The sequence below is a fragment of the Pseudorca crassidens genome, chromosome 9, assembly GCF_039906515.1.
Source record: "Pseudorca crassidens isolate mPseCra1 chromosome 9, mPseCra1.hap1, whole genome shotgun sequence".
In the NCBI taxonomy this organism is placed as follows: Eukaryota; Metazoa; Chordata; class Mammalia; order Artiodactyla; family Delphinidae; genus Pseudorca; species Pseudorca crassidens.
The window spans coordinates 15,218,351-15,243,150 of NC_090304.1; the positions used below are offsets into that span (position 1 = coordinate 15,218,351).

General features: G+C 54.8%; 1 protein-coding gene across 1 annotated transcript in view; it reads right to left on the bottom strand.

Moving 5' to 3' along the window:
* Positions 1 to 24,370, bottom strand: part of PRDM11 (PR/SET domain 11) — an 88,610-nt gene extending 64,240 nt beyond the window's left edge. Inside the window, exon 1 of the mRNA XM_067749305.1 lies at positions 24,154 to 24,370. The gene's annotated coding sequence lies outside the window, so the exon portion shown is untranslated. The remainder of the gene's footprint in view (positions 1 to 24,153) is intronic.
* Positions 24,371 to 24,800: the final 430 nt, after the last annotated feature.

Genomic DNA, 24,800 nt, shown 5'->3' on the forward strand with positions numbered 1-24,800 from the left:
TGCGGAAGACCCCAGCAGGAATCAGGCTTAGGATGACCTAGCACGGCAAAGCAGCGGAAAGGTGTGGTGTAGTCATAAATATATCTGGTCTTTGCCCCCAGCTCCTGGAGCAGAGCTCCTAAAGCCCTCGGCATTTCCCAATAGGAGTGTCTTCTGTTATTCACAAGGAGCCCCTTGCTGTCACACCTGAGTTGATGCTAATGAAGTGACTTAGGATGGGGCCCCTTGATAGACTTAAGATGGGGCTGATCACCAGAAAGACCAAGAGATTAGAGTTAGAACTTTCAGTCCCATCCACTGACTTGGGGGTGGGGGTAAAGACTGAACTCTATGAAAATTCTTAAGATTCAGAGAGCTTCGTGGTTGGTGAACACGTCCGGGTGCTGGGAGAGTAGCGCGCCTGGAAAGGGCACGGAAGCTCCATGCCCCTCTCCCCATACCTTGCCCTAGGCATCTCTTCCATCTGGCTGTTCCTGAGTTGTATCCTTTATAATAAACCAAAAATTAGTAAGTAAAGCACTTTCCTGAGTTCTGTGAATTGTTCTAGGGAGTTATAGAACCTGGGGAGGGGGACATGGAAACCCCTGATTTATGTTGGTCAGAAGTATGGGTGGTCCAGGACTTGCAAGTGGTGTTTGAAGTGGGAACCATCTTGAGGGAGTGGGCCGCCAACCTGTGGGATCTGTGCTCATTCTGGATAGTTAGTTTCAGTTGGTGTCGAAGTATCAGAGCGTGGTTTGTTCGGTACTGGAAAACACACCAGAGACGGGGACTTTAAATGACATGGTTAAGGCATTAAATCAACGGGTCCTGATATCTGCCCTACTTCTGCACTTCCTGTTACTTCTTTTTACTCAAGCCTGACTAGGACAGGGTCTCTGTTACATGCAGCCCCAGCCATCCTCACTGGTACCCTACCCTGCCAAAGGTGCAGGCTCCACCTACGCACAGGTCCACTGGGGCTGTGCCTCTGTAAAGCATCCTCCCCGATGGAGCCTTGGACTACAAAGGGGCAAAGGGAGGGGCTGCAGCATTACACCCCCAGCCACCCCTCTCCCCTAAGCCCAAGATCTGACCTGCAGCTATAACCTGAGCTCTCTCTCTCATGCACTGCTGGTGGGAGTGTAAAACTGGTACCTCTAGGGAGAGCAGTTTGGCACTGGGAACCTTTCAAAAATGCACATAATCTTTGATCCTGCAATTCCACTTCTAGGAGTTTCTCCAAGACACATGTGTAAGGGTATTCATTGCAGCACTGTCTGGAAGCGCAAGGAACAACCAGCGTGTCCATCTGGAGGTTGGTTAAACAACTGATAGCATAACCATACAACAGGCAGCTGTTTCAAAGAAGGAACTGACGGAACAAACTCCATCCCCTGCTTCCACTCTGCCCCTACTGTCCATTCTCCACCCCACAGCCAGGGTGAACCCATTACAACCTAGGTCAGATCAGATGGCCCCCAGCTCAAAACCCTCCTCAGAGCCCCACCTCACGCAGAGCAAAGAGCAAAGCTCTTCAGCGGCGTGCCAGCCGGACCCAGTCTGCCCTCACGCCCTCTGGAACTCATCTCCTCCTACTCCCCTTTCACGCCCACCACAGCCCCAGAGGCTGCCTTGCACAGCCTGCAACAAGACACGCTTCGTCTTGAGCCTTTGCACTGGCTGTTCCCTCTGCCCGGAATGCTCTTCCCCCAGGGACCCACAGGGCTCACTCCTTCACGCCATTCAGCCCTTTGCTGAATATCACATTCTCTGGCCACCTATATAAAATTGCAACCCCCTTACGCTTTCTACCCCTCCTTCCTTGCTTCATTTTCCTCCAGAGCACTAGTCACTGTCAAATACATGCAGTACTTATTTATATTCCTGGCTGGCTGTCTCCCCGACAAGAATGTAAAGTCCAGGAAGGCAGAGATATTTATCTGTTTTGTTCATTGCTGTATCCTCTGCCACTAGAAGAATGCCTGGTGCAAAGTGAAGCACACAATACACACATGTTGAATGGATTACATAATTCGTGGTGAAAACAAAATCTTGGTAAAGAAGACTTTGTATAATTTGAGAGGCAGCAGAAAATGGCGGTCTGAGACCAGGCTGACTACGTTCAACCCCCAACTGCGTCAACCACTGTGTGCTGCCGGGGGAGTTCCTTAACCTCTCTGTACCTGGAGATATTCATAGCACCTACGTGGTAAGGCTGTTATGAGGATTAAATGAGTTAGTATTTGTTATCTACCTAGAATGGTGGCTGACACAAACTGAGTGGGCTATATAAATGGGTGTTACATAAAATAAACATACCCCGTTTTAATAAAATTAGAAGGACATACACATGCATATGTGCTCATGTGTGCACAGAATAGCTCTAGGCTACGACAGCTGCTGTTCCTGGGATTGCCAGCTGAGGGAGGAAACTTCTCACTGAATTTTACACCAGATCCATGCATTTCTAATTTAAAAAATAGATTAGCAATGCCTAGGAGTTGTCAATTGTTGAGGCTGGGTGATAGGTACCTGGAAGTTTATTATACTCTTCTATCTTTTTTGTAGAGTAAAAAAGTTTTAGAGTACGTATCAGTATTAATAGTCTAAAAAAGAAGTCCCAGGCTACCCTGCCACCTCCCCTCCCAGCATGCCAGCGAGTGGAACAGAAGGGAAGACTGCATCTGCTGATGGAGGGAGGGTGGGCAGGGGTGGGGGTCGGGGCTCCTTCCAGCCACCTGCTGTCCCCACGGAGAGGGACCCTGAAGTCCAAACAAATTCCCTGAGTCCCACCCGGCTCCAGGATCCCAAGCACCAAGTCATCCACACAAGGCTGTGGGAGAAGGGCTGTGCTGGGAGCGCTGGGTCAGGCTGCAAGTGGCGTAGGGTCTCTGGGCTGAGCTACCAGGGGCTCAGGGAGGCCACGCCTGCAGACGCCAAAGCGGGAGGAAGGGAAGGTCTTGATGGAAAACGGCCTGGACGTGTACATTCATTGAAGGACAATCAGAGACGGCCTGCATTGATTGCTTGCAGGCAGTCTGGTCTGTTGGGAGACCAGACTTGTCCTCTGGTGTCCCCCGCTCCTTACCCCTGTGATGCTAAGGCAGAGGGCACGCAGTCTTTAAGCAATCTGCCCCCAAGTCACACCTGCAAGTGTGTGACTTTAAGCAATCTGCCTCTTAAGGGGCAGGGCTGGGGAAGGTGTGCTCTCGCATCTTACTGCCTCCTACAGGCTGTTAGAGCTGAAGGACGCACCCAGGCCCCTCCTCTCTAGACGAGGAAACGGGAGGCCCAGAGGCAGTGACTTGCACAAGGCCTCCCAGAGGAAGACTCTGGGAGATACAAACCCACCGCCCTCCAGCCTGTGCTCGCAGCCCCTCTCCCGCCCTGCTCTCCCTGCCCCTCTCCACAGCGCTCTTAGCGTCCTCGCCTCTACAGTCCTTCCGACCCACCCACCCACGGAGCTGGGGCCTCTATTTAGCCAGGTGGGACCCTGGTGAAACACCACGCGGTGTTTTGGCCACAAGGAAAGGGGTCCTACTGTCCGTACCATGACTCCCAGAGGGAAAGGCCTGTGCAGGGAGGGGCTGCAGGGCCCTCGGGGGGCCCCGTGGGCCTGGTGCCAGCCTTCACCTCTCCTGCAGTCTCCTTCAGCTCCCTCCCCTCCTTGTTCCATCCGGCCCTGCCGTTCTCACTGGCTGTTTTTTCGCCCAGTCCTGCCCAGAATCTCAGAATGAAAAGAAAGTTCAAAAGTCACCTAAATCTTTGCTTCTCCTGGCGTGGTCCACAGACCAGCAATAGGGCCATCACACGGCACTTGTTAGAAATGCAGAGTCCCGAGCTCCACCCCAGACCCCCTGAATCAGAGTGTGCCTTAAAACAGGAGATTCCCCCAGTGATTTGTATGCAGAGTTGAGTTTGAGAAACGCTAGTCTAAACTGCAAGAGGCTGGAAGCCGTGGTGTCTATCATCACTGAGCGCGCTTGAACACCTCCAACAGGGAACCAGGCGGCCAGGCCACCATCCCATCTTCGGACAAGTAAGGGGTGTGTGTGTGTGAGTGTGTGTGTGTGTGAGAGAGAGAGAGAGAGAGATGGAAGGGGTGGTCCGCCATGGGTCCTGAGCGTCCCCTGCTGAGTTTATCAGACTGCAAGCCCTCACCATCCTCTGACCTCTGACTGTGAGCCATTTCCGTAGCTAGTCACATAGGTAACTAAGTAGGTCACGGTGACCACAGCATGAATACTACCATACAACTGCTCGCTCCCCGGGGAAGGGGAACCAGCTTCTTTACCGCTTGCTACAAAAGGTGCCGAGCCCTCTGCCCTGAGCTCTTCCAGTGCAATGTAAGAGCTCTGGGTCCATCGTGTCACCATCTGGGTCCATCGTGTCACCCGACGGGACTTGGAGGCACAGTAACCGGGGCTACCGTGCGCTTGATCCTGCTGTCTCCCTCCTGTGCTGGGGGTAAGAAGCTGTCCTGCTGATCCCTGGAGTCTTGGCCACATGTGGCATCCACGCCAGATTGGGGTTCTTTCCTCACTGTGTGTGTGTGTGGAGGTGTGTCTGTCTGTGTGTGTGTACCATGAGTGGCCATTTAGGAAGAATTAATTATCTTCCCAGGTACTCATGGAAAGGCTCACACATGGGGGTTTATACGAGGACCTCGATTTGAGGGGAGTCAAAGGGAACCTGGCCCTTCTTGAGCACCTGCTTTGTGCCAGGTCTTGGCCAGGTGCTCCACTTCTTTATTATCTCACTTAATCCTCTTCGCAAACCTGCAGGGTGGAGTCTATCCCCGTTTTATATTTGAGGAAACTGAAGCTCTACCAGCGGCTCAATCCTGAAACAGTAACAAGCATAAATGATCTGGACACAGGCAATAAAGAAGTAAACAAAGAATGAGATGATTTTGGAGGATACCTGTGAATGCGAGGCGCTGTGATCACTAATTATTATAATGATTGTGTGTCAAGCTGGACCGAACAAACAGTGTCCTGGGGCTTCTCCGGCTGGGCTGACAAGCTCCGCCCGGAGGAGACACTGTGGAACCGTGACACTCTGTAGCGGGGTGCTGGGGCGGGTGGGGGGTGGTGAACCTGGCAAGGACCAAGGACAGAAGACCTTCATCCTGGTCCTGGAGGAAAAAGGGGCGCAGATGTGGCTGATGCCAGGCTCTGTGCCCGGTGTTCTACACGTACCGTGGAGGATACTCATTTATTCGCTCTTGGCTTTTCCATGCTATGGGGTGCCAGGTACTGTCCTAGGTGCTGGGAACCTGGGGTGAACTAGGTCCCTGACCTCGTGAGGCTTGCAGCCTGGGGAGAATGTCTGTAGGTTTCCCCACTAGCATCCATTACCCGTTCTGGCACCAAGCCCCCTGGTGTCCTTGGGGAGACCCCTTTACAAAATGCTTCACTCTGATTGGTTGGCCCAAAGGCCAACCCACCAGGGCTTATATCTGCCCATCCTAGGGAATGGTGTAGGGAAGGGTAAAGGGCCCAGTTAATCAAGAGCTGCAGTTTGGGGGTTTTGGAGGAATCTGCTGGGAAGAGGAACTCTGAAAAAATAGAATGTAAGTACGGATCTGCTGGCTGGCAGCCACGGTGCCACCACACACGGCAGCCTGCCTGTGAGTGGAGCCAGTACAGAATAAAGCAGAGTAGGATAGACAGGCCGAGTCCCGGCGACACTCTGTGAGCCCTGGATCCAACTGTGCCTGAAGCCGTAGATGCTCCTGGACTTCTCACTTTGCGGAGCCCGTAAATTCCACTTTTGCCTAATCCTGTTAGACTTGAAATTCTGTCTGATTGTATTTAGTCCTTTCAACAATCTACTGAGTACACTTTTACTTTACTTGTTTTTCAGACAGAAAACGGAGGCTCAGAGAGGTTAAGTGGCTTGGATAAGGATGCACTGTAACTGTCTGGAGACTCTCCAAGTCAAAGCCCATGCCCTTTCCACTACCCCAAGGTGGCAGTGTAGAGGGAGATAAGCTGCAGTTGAGCGTGAGGTAGGGTCTTCCATGTCAGGGAGTGAAGGGACCTCCTAGGAGAGGTGGCCCCTGGGGGATGATTAGAACAAGACTTGCTCTAATCAGAGACAGGTCTGTAGAGAGGCAGCAGAGGAAAGGATCCACAGCTTACAAGCTAGTGGCTGGTGTTTTTTTTCCAGTTTTTATTTTGGCTTTAGTTGCCAACTTTAAAGAAACATAAGATTTCGTGTAAAAACATGGATGTTCAGCTTTTCTGGAGAACCAGAAGTACTAGCGACGCTAGGTAGGGGGTCTCACGTGGCAATAATTTGCCAGAGTTGGGTGACGGTGGCCAAATGGGCAAAGCACTTACTTTCCAGATCTCCGGCCAGCCCGTGTCATTCAGGGACGTCCCCTGCCTGGGCTGGGCTGCTGAGTGTGTGGCCTGCATGGCAGAGACCAGAGTGCTGTGCAGACGCTGTCCTCTGAGAACCCAGCCTCAGGTGAGAGGAGGGCGCTGGGGAGGGACCACGGTGGGCCCCCCGCCTCTGTCCGCTCTGGCTGCTCCCAAGTCCCCAGGGCCCAGAACGGTCCCTGGTAGGGGCTCAATGCACCCTTGGTGGAGGGAAGAAGAAAATGAGAGTGTGAGCTGGGAGCTTCCAGGGCCACCTCACAGCGACCTTACAAACCAACTCCAAGAGGCACCTTGGCGTAGAAGTCAGGAGCAACGTGGGCTCTGGCGTGGGCACAAATTGCGGCTCCACCACATACAGCTGCCATCTGCGGAAGTTATCTTCACCTTCTGGGCCTTCAGTTACCCCTCCATAAAATGGAGATGATAATAATCAGAGGGTTGTCGTGAGCAAAATGGTAAGCAGTCAGTAAGTAACTGACTTCTTCCGTGATTCGCTGACCTGAGATAAATGCCTTCCCCTCTCTGAGCCTCAGTTTACCCGAGGCGGTTAGATTTGATTTTCGGCTTGAACTTACCAGCTCTGGTATTCCGTGACTATGAAAATTCAGCATTCCTGCAAACTCCCAGAGCTGGGCCACAAAGAAGCACCCTAGCGGGTCCCAGGGGTCTCTCTGCTAAACCACTCCCCCACTGAGGTCAGAACACACCTGAATGTCCATCATGGTATCATGGTATAACCGTTTGATTCCAAATTCATTTAGACTTAGCCAAGTTCCAGCCCCAGGACCTGCTGCGGCTCATTTATTCCAAATCATAACCCAAAGGCACAGGGACACAGCTGCAAGGAGCCGGCCCTCGGGGGCCCTTTCAGGGACCCCAGGGTGTCCTGTGCTTGCTTCTGAGCCTGCAAGCAGGGCTCTCGGCACAGGCGTTTCACTGCGGCTGGCGCCCGGTCATCCAGTTGGCAGAGCCGTTTCCATTTCTCTTCACACGCCCCCGGATGGGAAATGATTCATGAAAACCAAGAAGGTAAAATTAGCCCAGAGGCTGCCGAGTAATTTATACAGCCAACAGCCCCAGGAGGGAGGGAAGGCCCCCGCTGCCAGCTCAGTGTGGCCTCCTGGGGGCTGGCGGACACCAGCCTGGCCATCAGGAGCCTCTGCCTCTGGGGTCTTCTATTTCTGGACTCAGCCTCCAGGGCTGTTGGCGAGGCTTCCGGAGCTTTCTCTGATCCCTTCCACCCCCTCAACAGATCTGCTCGTGACATTAGGGACCTGCTGAGTGTCAGCGGGCGGCTGCGGAGACGCGCATGCGTTTCACCCTCACCTCAGCCTTGGGGGGAAAGTTTCACCTCCTGTCTCACAGGTGAGGACACTGAGGCTCAGAGAGGCCAGGTGAGTGGCCAAAGGTGTGTGGCAAAGCTCACATTCAAACCCAGATCGCATGGACCCCAGAATCAGTGCTTCCCCCCACGCGGGGTGCTGTCTGCCGAGCCCCAGTTTCTCAGGGTGGGGCGAGGGAACGGACCTGGTGGGGTTCCCTGGCAAGCCCCACCTCATCCTGCCCTGTGCTTCTCAGTCTCAGGACTATTTAGGACGAGGACCTGGTCCTTGACTCCAAGCCCAGTTGTCCCAACTGGCAAGGTGGAGAGTCCCCAGTATCCTAGTATCTTCAAAAGGGGTTGAGAAAATGCCAGGCTGGGCCCTGAGCCATGAATCATACCCCTACCCCTAAAAGGGAAGGACAGAACAGCAGGTATCAGTGAGCCCCATGGTCCCACTTCCTGGGGCCAGACCCCAAGGCCCAGAGAGGGGTAGGAACTTACTCAAGGCCACACAGGAGATCTATGGCAGAGGATGGGATGGAACTGCACCTCCTGTGTCCCACTGCAGAGAGCCTACTGTCAGAGCTGTTCACAAAGTGAGCAAATCTGAATGGGCGTTCCCAGCATGCAGGGGCAGCTGAGGCGGGAGTCACCCGAGACCTCCAGGGGCCCTTGATCTGGTTCTTCCCCAGGCATCTGCCCCCAGTTTTGGAACCCACAGTGAGGAACTGGAGAGGGCCCCTCAGAAGGCAGTAGGTGAGACTCCACACCTGTGGGAACCTGGGTGAGTCACCTCGCCTCCCTGAGCCTGGATGAAAGACGGGCACGGGGAACTGACAAGAAAAATGTGTGTGTGAACCACCTAGCAGGCTGTGAGCGTCCCACCGGAATGCAGGGGTCCCGCACGAGCACCGTCACGGCGCTCACCCTCTGCCCCTCTGGCCCCCGGCTTTGCCCAGAGGAAGCCCAAGGCCAGCCACGGGTGACACCCCCCAGCCACCCATGCAGAGGGAACTTGCCTCTGTCCCCGGGGCTGGGCAGCTGCACGCCAGTGAGACAGCTCAGAGCCACACCCCACTCCCAGGGCGGTTCAGAGCAGCTCAGAGGCACCGTCTCCCCAGAGTGACCGCAGCTGCCGTGGGCCAGCCCTGAGCACAACACTTTCAAACATCACCGCACTGGACCCTTCCCATCAACGCTGGAGAAAAGGTGGCTGGGTCCTCCCTTTACTGACACTCAGAGAGGCTGAGTCGCTCATTGACCACACATGCCACAGACCAGAGGGCAAGAGGTCAAGAAGGGCTGCCCTGCTGGGCACCTTCCGCCAAGATCTCACGTTGGGTGGCCTCGTGAAAAAGAACCGAACAAGGAGCCAGACGGCCTGGGTACATTCCCAACCCTGCCAGCGGCTGTGTGGCTTTGGGAAAGTCACTTGACGTCTCTGGGCCTCTGATTCCACATGTGTGAAATGGCCTTGACCAGGCTGCCTAGTTCAGAGGGTGGCTGTGCAGAGCTGGTTAGTTGGTGGCATAAAGGTGGTTTTGAACCTGAAAGGGGGTCGGGGGGATGGAGGTGTGAGAAAAAAGCAAAGGGGCCATCCTTTCCAGCACTAAATATACAGTCACCTGCAGAGATTTGCCCCATGGGCTGAAAGGTAAACCCAGGCCTGGACCGGCCAGTGTGGCCCAGAGGGGCCCCGGGGCTCTCAGGGGAGAGCTTGGCCCCAAGCTGCTTTCTTCTCCTGCCCACCCTGCAGGCCAAGGGAGATCAAATCCCCGGCCACAACAGGCCCCATTGAGAGTCGGTAAATCTGCCCGAGGTGTGGGGTTATGTTACCAGGTTCCTGGCCACCACCACTAAGCAAAGGGTCAGGCTGACCTCCTTCCCTCCCAGTAGGCCCTGATCCAGAACCTACAGGACCAAGCCAGGCAGAAATCGGATCGCCCACTGCATTCCCAGGCAGCAGCCTCCTCTGGGAAATCAGTGGACAGTGGGATGAAGCTGTCGCAAAGACCGGAGCCATCCCAGGCTGCCCACGGGAACACGGGCCCCCTGCCCACCAAGGTGGGCCTGGACCTAACGCAGACAAGAGGCCCCAGGATAATAATATTATTATGATTTTGTGAGCATTTTGCATCTTATACACGCTGGTTTACTTGGTCCTCACAGAAGCGCCATGGTGTGCACGCTACTGTCAGCTCTATTTTACAAAGGACGAAACTAGGCACCGAGAGGTTAAGTCAATTTCCCAGAAACACCAGGATTTGAACCAAGGCATCTGGATTCCAAAGTTCACTTATCACAACAGCCACCTGAGAGAGGAGTCGTTCAAAAACACACCTTTTGAGTAACGGTAGAAAAACCCAAGTGTGAAAGAGAAAAGACTCCAGGGGCCACGGCCATTGTTTCCAGCTCTCTGGGGACTGGCAGAGGGCACAGGAGCAGATTTTCTCTCTGGCTAAAGAAGGGATTCAGGAATAGTGGGAGACCCACAGGGAGACATTTGGTTCTGTGCAAAGCCTCAGGGGACAGATTTTTAGATACTGCACAATAATTTGTTAAAAATGCAACTGGCAGGCTTCCCTGGTGGCGCAGTGGTTGAGAGTCCGCCTGCCGATGCAGGGGACACGGGTTCGTGCCCCGGTCTGGGAAGATCCCACATGCTACGGAGCGGCTGGGCCCGTGAGCCATGGCCGCTGAGCCTGCGCGTCCGGAGCCTGTGCTCCGCAACGGGAGAGGCCGCAGCGGTGAGAGGCCCGCGTACGGCAAAAAAAAAAAACAAAAAAAAATGCAACTGGCTCCTATAACCCAGCAGTAGCTGCTACAGATATGACCAAAGAGGCACAAGAATAAAATCAGAATCAACCTAAATGTCCAGCAGTAAGAGAATGGATAAATAAATGACGATCCTCTCCACTGATATACTACTGTATATTAGTTTAAAAAAAAAAGAAGAAAAACAATATGGTAAGTTCACTGTGTAAAACTATGACTAGATTTCCTAGATCCAATGTTAAGTGAGAAAAGCAATTTGAGGAATGAAACCATTTGTTTAAACACACATATGCATGCACACACACACGCACATGCTATAATGGTACATATTCCTATAGGTTCTGTGTGCAGTGCATAGACAAAGATCTAGATGGATATATAGCAAAGTAATAGCAGTGATGATTAACCTTGCAGAGGAGGCTGGAATGCTACGGTTATCAAGGAGACTATATTTCGCTTTTAAAATATTATTTGATTTTTTTATAGCAAAAATGTATCCGTATATCCCTAATATAATTAAAACGTAGTAAAACAACATAAAAAAGACTCAACGAGCCGTCTTGGAAACAGTGAGCTACTGGTCCCTGGAAGCGTGCAAGCCTGTGCATTGGGGTGGACGGATTTACCACAAGGATAGGTGGGTCCAGTCCTTCTGGGCCTCACAGCCTCATCAGGGGAGTAGAGCAAAGCCCTTACTGTCCCCGCATCATGAGTGCCTTTAAGGAAGCACAGAGAATCAGATCTTGGAGGAGGGAGAGGCCAGGAGTTGTGGACGCTCACTGTGACACAGTCAGAGGCACACAGGCCAGCTACCAAGTCCACCTCCAGCTGTCCAGCTCCACCCCTCCCCTTCTCCCAGTAACACCCAGCCCTGGCCCCTCTGTCCCAGCAGCCCCCAGCCCCTGGCCAGCATGTCTGGCGTCAGTCTCAGACTCCCAGGGCGGGGGCCATGTCTTTGGGAAGACCTCACATTTGGGGACAAGAGTTCAGGAAGGAAGGGGGAAGTGGATGTGAAATGCTTACAGGGCTGAGCGCCCCTGACTGTGACACTGAGCCCAGGCAACAGCCCAGGTCACAAGAGGAGCCCTAGTCCCCAACAGGCTGATCCCTAGCGCCAGCCAGACCCCTAGCCCTAGTCAGGCACTATAACAAGCCAGGAGCAGTGAAGCTCTTACCTTCAAGACAGCTACAGCGTCAAGAAAAGAGTCAGGCGATATAGCTCTGAGTCCCAGCTCGGCCCCTGACTTCCTACAAGACCTTAACAGTCACTGAACCTGTGGAGCCTCAACTCCCTCATCCGCAAAATGGGCTCACAGTATCCACCTCCCAAGCCTGCTGTGCAGATGAAATATCATCCGTGCAGCCCCTCTGTGAACCATACGGACCCCCACAAAACACACGGCCTCATCCGTGCCGCGGACAGAAAAGGAGGTGGCAGCACCTTATCGCCAAAGGCAGCCACACTTGCTGCAAGACAGCAGCGAGTCCAAAAGGGCAGGGGAGCCTTTCTTGGCTACCGTCCTGGGCCGAGGGCCAGGGTGCTTGCGGGGAGGGCAGGGAGCCACCGACAGGTGCCAGGGAGGAGTCTGGTTTCTACCTGAAACTGGGGGAAGGGGCTCCTGGGAGCCAGGCCAGCGAGTCCTCGCCTCACCGCTAGCCCAGGGAGCTGGGGCAGGGGCGGGCGACAGACCCACAATGGGAATCAAGGGCAGGAAGAGCAAAGCTCCGTCACTGCCAGAAGGGGCGAGCAAAGGGCCGGCCTTGGAGGATTCCACCTGGGAGGCAAAGCAGTACGGGCCACGCAGAACTGGCTCGGGGTCCTGTGAGGAGAGGGGCTGCTGAGAGGCAAGAAGGTGCCACCTGGCACTCACAGTGAAAAGTACCAGCTCTGGGGGAGGGTGGGGCAGCAGGACGAAGCCTGAGGTGGTCCAGCTGCCCCAGAGCTGTCCCCTCCTGCCTCAGGGAGACCCAGGGCTGTGGCAATACTGAGTCCAGCGTGGGCCCGGCCCACGGCACAGAGGGCCAGGGAGGTCTGAGGACAGAAGCCTCCAAGCATGACCAAGGCCACTGTCAAAACCAAAGAACCAAACGTAAAAGAGAGAGAGCTAGTGGGAAGCAGCCGCATAGCACAGGGAGATCAGCTCGGTGCTCTGTGACCGCCTGGAGGGGCGGGATAGGGAGGGTGGGAGGGAGGGAGACACGAGGGAGGGGATATGGGGACATATGTGTATGTACAACTGATTCACTTTGTTATAAAGCAGAAACTGACACAGCATTGTAAAGCAATTATACTCTAATAAACATGTTAAAAAAATATATGTATATATATAGTTGGATTAGTATCTACAAAAAAACCCCCCAAAGCACCCCAATGACTCCTGCGAACGCCTCCCCAGCCCCATCGGGCAGGATCCCAGGCAGTTGGACTCCCCGCTGAATGGCAGCCTGCCCACGGGAGCTGCAGGGAGGGAGCCAGAGGCTGGGCCACCTTGAACAGGGCCCCAGGGAGGAGGGCGTAGGTGGGGCTGGTGGGAGGGGCGCTCCGCACAGCTCCCTCCTAGGCAGGCCACCACGCTCTCCGTGGACCTGTGGCCACACGCAGGCCCAGGTGCACGTTGGTCTGTTCCCAGGGGCCCCGGGACAGGGCAGGTGGCCTCCTCTCGGAACAGGAGGCTGGGCCGGAGCTCAGGACCATAGCAGCAACTCCGCTGCCCCGACACTGTGCCGTCTGCTGCCGCCAGCTGGCCCAGGTGGGGACATCAACTCTCTCTCGTCACCTCAACCAAGTGTTCACCCCTCAGGTCTCAAAGGCAGGCCTCAGCTCAGCTCTGGCCCATCAGAGTGTTCATGCAGGAAGCCACTTCAGGCTGCCATCCACTGCTCACCTCCTAAACGGACCCAAGCCATCACACACCAGGCTCCTGGCGCCTGGCCAACCCCCAAACTCAGCTACAGACCTCAGGCCTCGCTCCTCCGGCCCACACTGACTCCTAGGGGGTGGCTGCCACAGCCCCTGTGAGCTCGCAGCGCTGGGAGCTTAGGGCAGTGGGGACAAGAGGGTTCAGCCATGGCCACCCAACCACCAGCTGCCACCCCACTGGCCAGGACAGCCTGGGAAGGCCCGCTGCTCACGCCAGAGAACAGCCTGCCTGTCCAGCCACGGCTGACTCCCAGGGCAGCCAGGGACCAGCAGAGCTATGGGGTCTGCTTACTAGTAACCTACCCCACTGGGTACCAAGAAGCAGCCTTCCTCAAGGGTGAAGACCAAAAGGAAACTCCACCTGATGGCCCCGTCAGTCCATCAAAGCGCCTACTCAGCTTGACCTTACCTCCCACCTCAGGATCTTACCTCCCACCTGAGTCTTTAGGTCTCAACTCCTTAGCCTGGCCTTCAGGGCCTTCGTGGGCTGGCCCTAACCTGCCTCTCCAGCGCCATTCAGCCACCTCTTGTCCAAACACCCTGCTCACCTGCCGTTCCCTGAACCCTGGGATCCTCACGTTGCCTGCCTTTGCACATACTGTTCCCAGTGCTGACAATGTCCTTCCCTCTTCCTCCACCTGGCAAACTCTTACTCCTCCTTCAAGGTCCAGCTTGACATCACTTCTGGGAAGCCTACCCATGCTCTCCCCCCGCCACTGCCAAGGCGGAATACTTGCTCCCTTCCCCACCCTGTCTCTGAGCAGCAGGGCACTTCCTACCTTCAATCACAGTTAGGATCTGGGCCAGAGCTGCTCAAACTATTTATGGTAAAGAAACTTTTTTTTTTTTTAAGTTTTCCAATCTGCTGCCCACTGATGCTTTTGTAAATTACAATAAAAAATGGCGTGGCAGTGTCAAGTTGCAATATGAGTTTCTCAACACTTACTCTAATGCCTGTACCTGTCTCACTGCAGACCAGTAACACAGAGCTCATGGATGGGCGGTAGTCTGCAGACCACCCTCTCCATGGCACTGGCAGGGCTCTGGGCTCCCGGTGCAGGGCCCATCAAATTATGTCTATGTTCGGACCTCCAGAGCCCAAAGGGGTGCTCCATGAACATCTACTGTCTCGAATATTGCATGGCAAGGTTCCAGCAACCCTGTAACAGGTGCATTACCTGTGCTAGGCATCCCCATTTCTCAGGTGAGCACGTAGAAACACACAGAGGGTGACTGGCCTGATGTCACAGCTGACCCACACTGGATCTACCCAAAAAAGAATTCAGAGTAATGACAGTAAAGATGATCCAAGATCTCAGAAAAAAAATGGAGGGACAGATCTAGAAGATACAAGAAATGTCTAACAAAGACCTAGAAGAACTGAAGAACAAACAGAGATGAACAACACAATAACTGAAATGAAAACTACACTAGAAGGAATCAATAGCAGAATGACTGAGGTCGAAGAACCAATAAGTGAGCTGGAAGACAGAATGTGGAATTCACTGCCATGCAACAGAATAAAGCTGGCCCACACTGTACCCTCTCTGTACTGCCCAGCATCACAGGGGCAGACTTTCGGAACCTGCACGCCCTCCAGTCCACCATCCCACCCCCAGCACAGGCTCCTGACAGCATTTCCCACTGCAGTAACAGTGAGGTAGCCCTGTGCAGTGGTGAAGAGCTCAGCCTCCGGAATCAGACCAGACCTGGGTTCACATCCTGGCTCAGCCTTTCAGAGCTGTGTGGCCTTGGGTACGTCACTTCACTTCTCTGGGCCTCCATCTTTCCTCTGTAAACTGAGGCTAATAGCATGAGGCAGGCAGCACCCTGCTTCAGGCAGAGCCCACACACACCTATAAGCGCCGTTCAGGTCTGGCTGTTACTGACGTGTATGAAAGACCTGGAATTACCCAGTCTGGAACTCTTGACCCGGGTCTTCCCTTTCTGCTCACGTCCCCGAAAGACCCAACATCTTCTCTTGGGAGTAAATTCTTCCTGGCTGCTGAGTTTGCTGATCTCCTTTGGTGATCTCACCGCCCTGCCCCCCCCACCCCAGGCTAAGGGGCTTCTCCCTTCTCACCCTGCCCCCCTCCCTGGGACGCCTTAGCCTCTGATCCTCTTCACCTCCTCTCCAAATACCAGCCCCCTCTGGAACACAGCTGGTCTGAGGAGGGGCCCTGCACCACCCCGGGAAATGCCCCCTGTTGGGTTGGGTTAGAGCAGTGAAGAGCCGGGCTGTGAGGTGGGGTCGGGCCCCAGCCTGCAACTCCACCCTCACCCACCCAGAGCCCACCTGCCCTGTACCTTGGGCCACGACAAGGCTGAGTCCACCCCGGCTGGGTCCCGGTCGGCTGTCCCTACAAGAGGCTCACTCCCTGCTGGGGCTGAGGGTCCGGTGGGCTGCTCTCCACGCCCCTCAGCCATCCTGGAGCCTCTCAAGCTGCCTATCTCCAACCCCTGGGCATCGGGCAGCAGGATGCCTTCCTGGTCCTCAGCAATTTTCCTTGGGGAAAGTACAAGATAGTGGGAGAAGCCACTCTGGGAAAGCTGACATCGTGGGCGTGGTTCCATATTTACTTGCTCAGTGACGTCCACTGCAGCCCAGCCCGAGACAAGTTGATATCCTGCCTGCTGATCTCTCTCGCCCCCAGCCCTGCCCAGGAGAAGGAGTCCACTGGTCACCAGCCCCTCCTACCCCGAGCTCCTTCATGCACATCACCCAGGGTTGCTGCCTCTGTCCCCTCAGGACGGGGTGAGCTCCTGCCGCTACAGGTATTCAAGCAGTGGCCGGGCAGCCTGTCCTTTTGGAGGGCTGGGCACGAAGACTAGGCCAACGCTCTCAGAGGTCCCCCATTCTGCTCTAATTCCAGGAAGTGGAGGCCTGGGGTGCGGAGGAAGAAATGCTAGATGTGGGGTTAGAATTTTAGCTCGGTCACTCCCTAAATTGTATGACCTCCAGCAAGTCACTTCCCATCTCTGACCTCAGTTTTTTCAGCTATAAAATGGGGGTCATGAGAGCTGTTCTGCCTGCCTCAGAGACTAATGATAAAGGATTTGGGAGGAGTTTGAAGTCAAGAAGAGAGTCCTGGGTTGCCCTTATGGATCAGGTGGGATGGGGAAGAAATAGGGGTGGAAGGGAAAGCCCTAGAAGGCACTGAAGGCTCCAGAAGCCCAGGTTCGCCTCACTTTGCAAACAGGGTCCTCACCCTCAGCACCCACCCCTGATCTGAGGCTGATGCTGGGGTGCAGGGTGGCCAGCAGCCCTCTGTCCTTGTCCACCTCTGCTCTCACAGCCCAGAGTCAGTTCACAGGAGGCTCTTAGTTTGTCCGGATGCGCCAGCAAGACCTGATCCATGAGGTCCCTGGGTGGGGAGAGGTCCCTGGGTGGGGAGAGGGTCCTGGGTGGGGCGAGGGTCCTGGGTGGGGAGAGGTCCCTGGGTGGGGGAGGTCCCTGGGTGGGGAGAGGGTCCTGCGTGGGGAGAGGTTCCTGGGTGGGGAGAGGTCCCTGGGTGGGGAGAGGGTCCTGGGTGGGGAGAGGGTCCTGGGTGGGGAGAGGTCCCTGGGTGGGGAGAGGTCCCTGGGTGGGGAGAGGGTCCTGGGTGGGGAGAGGTCCCTGGGTGGGGAGAGGGTCCTGGGTGGGGAGAGGGTCCTGAAGCCGGCTGTGTAAACCAAGAGCTTATAAATCAAATCCTGGTTTGAAAGCGCCCAGGGGACCTGCTGGGAATTGTTACGTAACACCAAGAGGCAACCCCTAAAGGCTCCTTTGTCGATGTGGGCTTCTCCAGGTGATTGGAAAGCTTAGATTATGACTGTGGGATCTGAAGTTAGTCACGTATCCTCTCTGAACCCAAGTTTCCTCATCCAGAAATGGATGTAGAAGAGACCTCACAGGGCCAACGTCAAGTGCCCTGACGCTCAATACGTGTTCCTCTTAACACGTGGTCCTGAAAACAGGGAGGAAAAAGTTTTCTTCCACAGAAGGTAATGCAGGACTGACATTACCGTCTCCATGTACAGAAAGGGAGACTGAGGCCCAAGCACGGCTGGCCTTGAACACAAGCCTGCGGGGGTGGGTAAGTGTCTGAAGGTGCGTTCCAGTCACCTTCAAGTAGAGACCCCCCATGACTCATCCACTCTCTCACATTCAGGCACTGCTGTCCCCAGAAAGGGGCGCAAGGTTATTTCCGTGCCCTAGGGCATGCCTCCCCTGTGGTCACGACCTCACACACAAGGAGGTGGCCCCAGAGCCGTCCCCACGCCACACTGGTGCTCGGGTGCTGCTTCCTCAGGAGCCTCTGCGAGGCCAGCAGCATTATCACTCCTGCTGTGCAGACGCGGAGACAGGCAACCCCCAGACAGGCAGCCTCTTACCCACATCTCCCAGCTGCCAGGCGCAGGGGCAGGAATGAACCTGAGGCCACACCCGCCTCAAGGGCAGAGCGCTGTCCCCGCCCACACGCTCCCTCTCAGGGGCCCCCACCTAGAGGCCAGCCCAAGGCACTTTGCTGCGTCTTCTCTGGGGGTGCCATGGCTACTCAGAAATGAAGCCAGACGCACTCTAGGAAGCCTGCAGCCCCCAGAACTGTGCCCCAAACCATCTGCACTGAGCCTCAGTGTGGAGAACCAAGTCCTCACCTCTTTCCTCCACCTTCGCTTTTGGAATGGCCATCACCAAGCCCATGCTCATCCTCTCCTACCTTGACTACTGTAACAGCCTCCTAATCGGCCTCCCTGCCTCCAGCCTCACACCCAAGCTGCTGCTGCTGCTGATTTCCGGGACCTGAACCTGCTCTGCATGTCAGCTTTCTCGTCATAAAACCCTCTGCGGTTCCCAGAGGCCCCACAGACAGAGTGCAAACGCCTCAGCATAGCAGTCATAACCTTTCACAGTCTGGCTGGGATAGAGCATCAGGGTTAGGTGGGAGGGCTCAGGAGCCAGAAGACCTGGGCAAGTTACTCCACCTCTCTGAGCTTTTGTTTCCCAAAGGGAAATAATAGTGTCAGTAGAATGGGGAAATAATAGTACCAATATCAGGGTACTGCTGGGAAGATGAAATAGAAAATGTGTTCTGAAGCACTTTGCACATAGTAAGTGCTCAATTCATTCATTCATTCCACAAATATGAGGCCTTACTATGTGCTCTGCACTGTTCATGCAGCACTGAACAAAGCTGACAAAACTCCCCGCTCTCTGGGAACTCACAGCATAATTAGAGGAGGCAGCCAAAGACAACATATTGATAAATAAGTAAAACACAGGGCATGTTATATGTGCTATGCACTAAGGAGAAAAAAAGCAGGCAAGCAGAGGAGGATAAGGGGGCAGGGGTTGCTATTTTAAAGAAGAAAGTGCCCACAAGAAGGCGACATTTGAGCAAATCCTGATGGAGATGAGGGAGCCTGCCATGGAGATAATGGGTAAGAGTGTTCTAGCTGCAGGAACAACCAGTGCAAAGGCCCTGAGGCAGGATCAGGACTGGTGTGTTAGTCATATTACTATTATCATCACTGTTATTCTCTTTCTAGCCTCATCTCCCTCCACCTCCTCCCTTACCCACACTCTCCAGCCAAATGAACCACCCAAGCCTCTCCAAGCCATTCCGTGTGCTCATGCCTTTGTACAAACTTCGTCCCACGCTGGAACGCCCCTCCCCTTTCTTTTCAATTCCTACTCATCCTTCAAAACCCAGCTGAAAGGCCTCCTCCTCAGAGAAGTTTCCTTGACTTAGAGTCGATGGCTGTCTCCCTTGCATCCTTTTGCTATAAACTGTGACTGCCTGGTTAACTGCCCACCTCCTCCCCACTGGTCTGTGAGTTCTGGAGGGGCAAGGACTGGGTTCCACACTGCACCCCTAAGCCCAGCACAGTGCCTCGCTCTGTGCACTGACCACCTGATGAATGAAGGAAGAACTGAAGGATGCCCCAGGCCTTCCCTCTTAAAGAGCCTTAGCCCCAGCGACGCCACCACGCGTGTGACTGCCCCTGTGAACACTGGCCTTTCCAACGCAGATACGAATCTGCAATAGGAAACAGGCTTTTTAAAAATAACAGCACATTTTTCTTTTTTCTTCATTGTTTTTTTTTTTCTTTCTGCACGGCTTATTTTTCCGGCGCAGCCCCGGGGCCAGCTGCAGGGAAGTCCCTCCCAGGCCCCACTCTAAGAACATGGAGCTCTGGGGCCTCTAAGGACTCCCGGGCCAGAACAGGGGTGGAAAGGCACCAGATGCCCTGGCACCGGCCACCAGGCACCTCTGAGCCAGGAACCCCTTTGCTCAAACCTCAATGTTAGGTGGATGTTACCTCCTGGAAACTTTATAATGCCATGTGACATTTCCAAAGGGGCTTCTCCTTGGTGGGTCTGGGGTTCCCTGCCCTCACTCCAAGAGGGCATCCCGAGGGAGATGGCATCAGACTGCCAGCGTTCCAATCCTGGCCACACTGCTGTGTAACCATGGATCCCTTCCATCATCTCTTGGGGCCTCAGTTTCCCCATCTGTGAAATGGAAATAATAATACCTACCTTGTTTTCTGTGTATGGTATGTGACATGCTTAGGACCACACCTGGCACACAAGAAGCCCTCAGTAGGGCTTCCCTGGTGGCGCAGTGGTTGGGGGTCCGCCTGCCGATGCGGGGGGCGCGGGTTCGTGCCCCGGTCTGGGGGGATCCCGTATGCCGCGGGGCGGCTGGGCCCATGGGCCGTGGCCGCCGGGCTTGCGCGTCTGGAGCCTGTGCTCCGCCCGCGGCAGTGAGAGGCCCGCGAACCGCAAAAAAAAAAAAAAGAAGCCCTCAGTAAATATTAGCCACCTTCATCATCATTCTCTTCATCTTCATCAGCCCTGGATCTCCTACTGTGTGGTCCCCTCACTGAATCATATACTCCACAGATCAGAGACCTCAAGGATCTGTTAAATCTCACCCTCTTGGCCTTTCTGGAATTTTCCCTCGTACACTCTAGAAACATGGTCCTTCTAGGGCATGGACACCTGTAAGTACGGGGAGCTTAGGATCTGAACTCTACGGGCCAGTTTTCCTCCCACGCCTGACACCTCCTTGCAGCTGGACCCACCTGCCCATACTCCAAGGAAGCAGTGTTTATTAATCCTGTCCTTAGCCCCCAGCACATTGTGAGCCCCCAGCCAATGCTCGGGGATTTATCAGAAGGCATTCCGTGAGCAGCTCTCACGCACAGACACTGGAGGTGCAGCGACACACACACACCAACCCAGGCCCTGCCCTCGCAGAGCTTACGGTCTGATGAAAGAGTGAGACTGCAAGCAATCATTACAACAATAAATGTAAAACTGCTACTAAGACGAGTGCTATAAATACGAGGTACATGGGGCCATGAAAGGCCGTAATAGGGAGTTCAACCTAATCTGGGAGGGCTTCCCTGAAGAGGTGATGCTAAAGCTAAAAGATGAAGAGGAGGCCTACGAGAGGAGTGGAACGCATGGTCAGGGCACAGGGGGCAACATGAGGATAGCACTATGTTAGGCTAAACATGGTAAACAGGGGGAGGCAAGATGGTGTCCCCATAGCATCTAGAGGGCAACTTAAGGATTTCTGTCTTTCTCCTAAATACAGTGGGAGTCCCTGAAGGTTTTTCAGGCAGAGGTTGATAGACTCAGATTTATTTGTCAGAAAAGCTCACCCTGGCTGCTGAGGATGAGCTTTTCCTGTGTGTGTATACTTGTCTCTGCCTGGAATGCTCCCCTACTCTCTGTATCAGTCAGGACAGGCTAGGTTATGCTGCAGTAACAAACAACCCCCAAATCTAAGTGGTTTGAAACAACAAAGGTTTAATTATCACTCATGCTGCATGTCCATCATGGGGTACTAAGGGACTCCACTCAGGGAGCAACACGGGGACCCAGGCTAGCAGAAGCAGCCACCATCCCACCTTCTGCCAGTTTCCACACCACAGGAAAAGAGCACTCATGAGGGTCTCACACCAGCAACTAGATGCTTTGGCCCAAAAGTGGCATGTGTCACCATAGTTCACAACTCACTGGCCAGTCACACAGCCCCACCCAACACAAGGGGACCTAGATCCAATCCTACATGTGCTTGGATGAACTGGAAATATTTAGGGGGTAGCATTAAGGACCACCAGACACTCTCCCACTCCATCTTGCCCTTCCCCAGCCTTAACTCATTCATTAGATCACAAGTGTTTCAGTATTCCAGAAGGAGGGACCAGCATGTGCAGGCGAGAATACGGAGTACAGAGAGATCTAGAGTAGGTGGGAGATGAGGCCAAGGAAAGGGTAGGGGCCAGATTACTCAGAGGCTTCTAGGTTATGGTAACAATTTGGTTCTTTATCCCAAAAGCACTGGGAAGACTTCTCAGTGCTTTACACAAAAATGGGGAGCTTGCTGTGATCTTCTTTGGAACAGATCACCCTTACTGCCATCCTAAGACTGGCGTGGAGGGGAGGTCACAGGTGGACAGTTGGGAGGCTAGTGCTGTTATCCTGGGGATAGACAGTGGTGGCTTGACCAAGACACTGGGGAAGAGAAGACGGAGAGGAGTGTACGGATTCAATTTATAGGTTAAAGTTACCTAGATCTGGAGACATAGTGGATTGCGGTGAGGGAACGGAGACACAAAGGTTTCTGCCTTAAGGACAAGCAGAATGGTGGTAGCCGTGGCCAAGACGAGAGCCCTGTAGGAGGTTTAGGGAGGAAGATGATGGGACAGCCTTGGAATCCGTGTGTTGGTCATAACTGTGAGATGGTCAAGAGAACAGACCGAGGAGGCAGCTGAATAAACAGGAATGACTCCTGACTCCTCGTTCAGTGGTCTCTACTTCCTTCATACTTGCCAATAACTTAGAACCAGGGAAACCTCGCCTCCCCTCCCCCACCCAATTTAAGTCCAGGTGAGGAAAGATTCAGATGATTGTAGTCTTAACTTGACACCAAGGAGAACAAATTTATGAAACACATCAATCCAAAGGGTCTGGAGGACAGAACTGTAACTCAGGTCAGAGTAGTATATAAGTGATGGTTGTGATGGCTGATCAGGGCTCCTGGGACCAGTGAGGGGAGCCCCTCCTCTTTGAATATGTCACTAGGGAAGGGAGAGTAGACCCTGCCCCAGCTGCTCCTTGGAGGCCCCATCAGTTTGGGACTGAATGGACCGAGGTGGGGCTTGTTGGGCAATCCTGATATTCCCAAGAGAGTGCTCTGCAATAATCCCAGGCAGAGAGAACAACACTTCTTACATCATGTGTGGCCCCCGGGTCAGGCATTTTCTCTGTGCTATCTCATATAATCTCACAGCTGACTGGCCAGGCAGGCTATGTTAGCCCCACTTTAGGGATGGAGAAGCAAGGCCCAGAGAGGTCAAAAGTAACCGTGCCAAGTCCAAAGTCGCATATTAGTATGAAGGGGAGGAAGGACTCCAGTGGAGAAGCCCCTTTTCATTAAACTAAAGCAACAGCCCTGGGCTCTATTCCCAGACACGTGCCCACACAGAAATCTGCTTGCCCACCTCTCGGAGCGTTGGTGGGTGAAAATCATGCCCCGCTCCCCCTGGAAGGAAACACAGCCTGTTACTTTTGCCCCATGGACCTCACAACCCTAACGCCTTCCTTCCTCTCAAGGGGAAATGTGGGCAAAGCCAGCTTGGGTGCCAGAGGCATCATGCTCCATGGAAAATTCTTTTGCTCCAGCACAGATAAAACCCCCATTTTATAGGGTTTCCAGGCATGGAGAGCAATCTCTCATTATTGCCTCCTGTCCCCACGGACAAAGAACTGGGTGTGTTTCCTTCAACCACTCTAAATTATAAACCACAGCCTTTCTCCACATGAAGCAAACGTCTAAGAAGAGAGGTTTAACATTCTTCTCCCCGAAGTCCCAGCCCACCCCTGGGATCTTAAGCCCCTATCGCCCAACCCCATACAAGACACAAGCAACTTTTCCGCCAGCACTGCTCAGCGCTCGAGACATTTGTGTTCTCCTTGCAGTCACTTGCCTAGGGCGTGCTGGCCTTGACCGGAGAAAGGTCATCGGCCGCTAAGTGCCTGCAGAGCAGAGCACCTTGGGGATTGCGAGTGGGGGATGGAGGCTACACTCCGGACATTTCCCTAAGAGTCTACACCGCAACTAAGATGGAAAATGTATTAAAGAAACAGCCCCCGGCGCGGCCACGTTTAGCGGGAAATCGTGCGGCGCGTGGGAAGAGGCCCCACTGCACCCCGGCAGGACCCGTGCCCCCCAAATCGGCCCCCGGGCGCCGAGCCCAAAGTGCCCCCGAGAAATAGGCCAGCAGCGGCGGCGAGCCCTCCAGCCTTCGCCGCCCCGCCCCGCCCGTGTCACCGCGTTCCCATTCCGAAAGCTCGGCCCGGGAGGCCGCTCCCATTGGTCGGCGGCCACGTCCGTCAGCGGGCGGCACGTCGGCGCAGAGAAAAGGCTACATTGTAACAAGGCGAGCGAGCTAGGAGCTAGCGGGGAGGAAGGAGGCGGAGGGGCGGCCCCCGAATCCCACGGCGGCGGCGGCGGCGGCGGCGGCGGCGGCGGCACCTACCTGCCGAGGGTTAACCCACCTCGGGGCCGGGGCGAGGCGCCCCCCCGGTCCGCGCCCGCGCCGCCCGGGCCCCCCGCACTGCTCGCGATGACTCCCCCGGCCGCCCGCCACCCCCGAGGCCGCTCGCAGCCCCTGCACCGGCGGCCCCCGCGCGCGTTGGCAAACTGCCGAGCGCTTTCCGAAGCCATTTTCAATGGCCACATTGGCTACCGGGGCTGACTCACCTTCCCGGGAATGCTGCGGCAGCCGCGGGGCCCGGGCGGCGCGGGCGGCCCGGCGGGCGGCTCGGCGGAGGCGGCGCGGCCCGGGCTGGCGGCCCCCGCGGCGGGAGCGGCCGCGCTGCGGGCGCGCTGGTCCCCGGCGAGGCAAAGTTTCAGCGCCAGCCTCGGCGCGGCGGCGGCGGCGACTCGCTGCTGCTCTCCTCCCCTGCTTTGACCACCATCTTATTAGTACAGGAAATGACATGGAAAACGGAAGAAAGCGGCGTTTGGGGCAGACGCGGACCCCCCAATTCAGGGGCCGGAGCCGGGACTCACCAGCCGCGTCCCAACCCGGCCCCGGAGAAAACTCCCGGGGCCCCCTCGGCCCCCGCCCCGCGCCCTGCCCGGAGGGGGGAACCTGGCTTCTCGAACCCAAAAGGAGAGGGCGACTTTTATAAACCAGCCCGCGGAGAAATCTAGAAAAAAAAATAATAAATGAAAAAAGAAAAGGTTAAAAGAACTTTCGAGCTGGGACACTTTTTTTTTTTTTGGTCGGAATTAAAAGTTCTAGAATTTTAAAAAGTCATTCCTTGGGGGGTGCTCCCTGGCTCCCCGATCCTATTGCTGCCCCTTTCGAACCAGTCTGGGGAATAAATGCGTTGATATTTTTA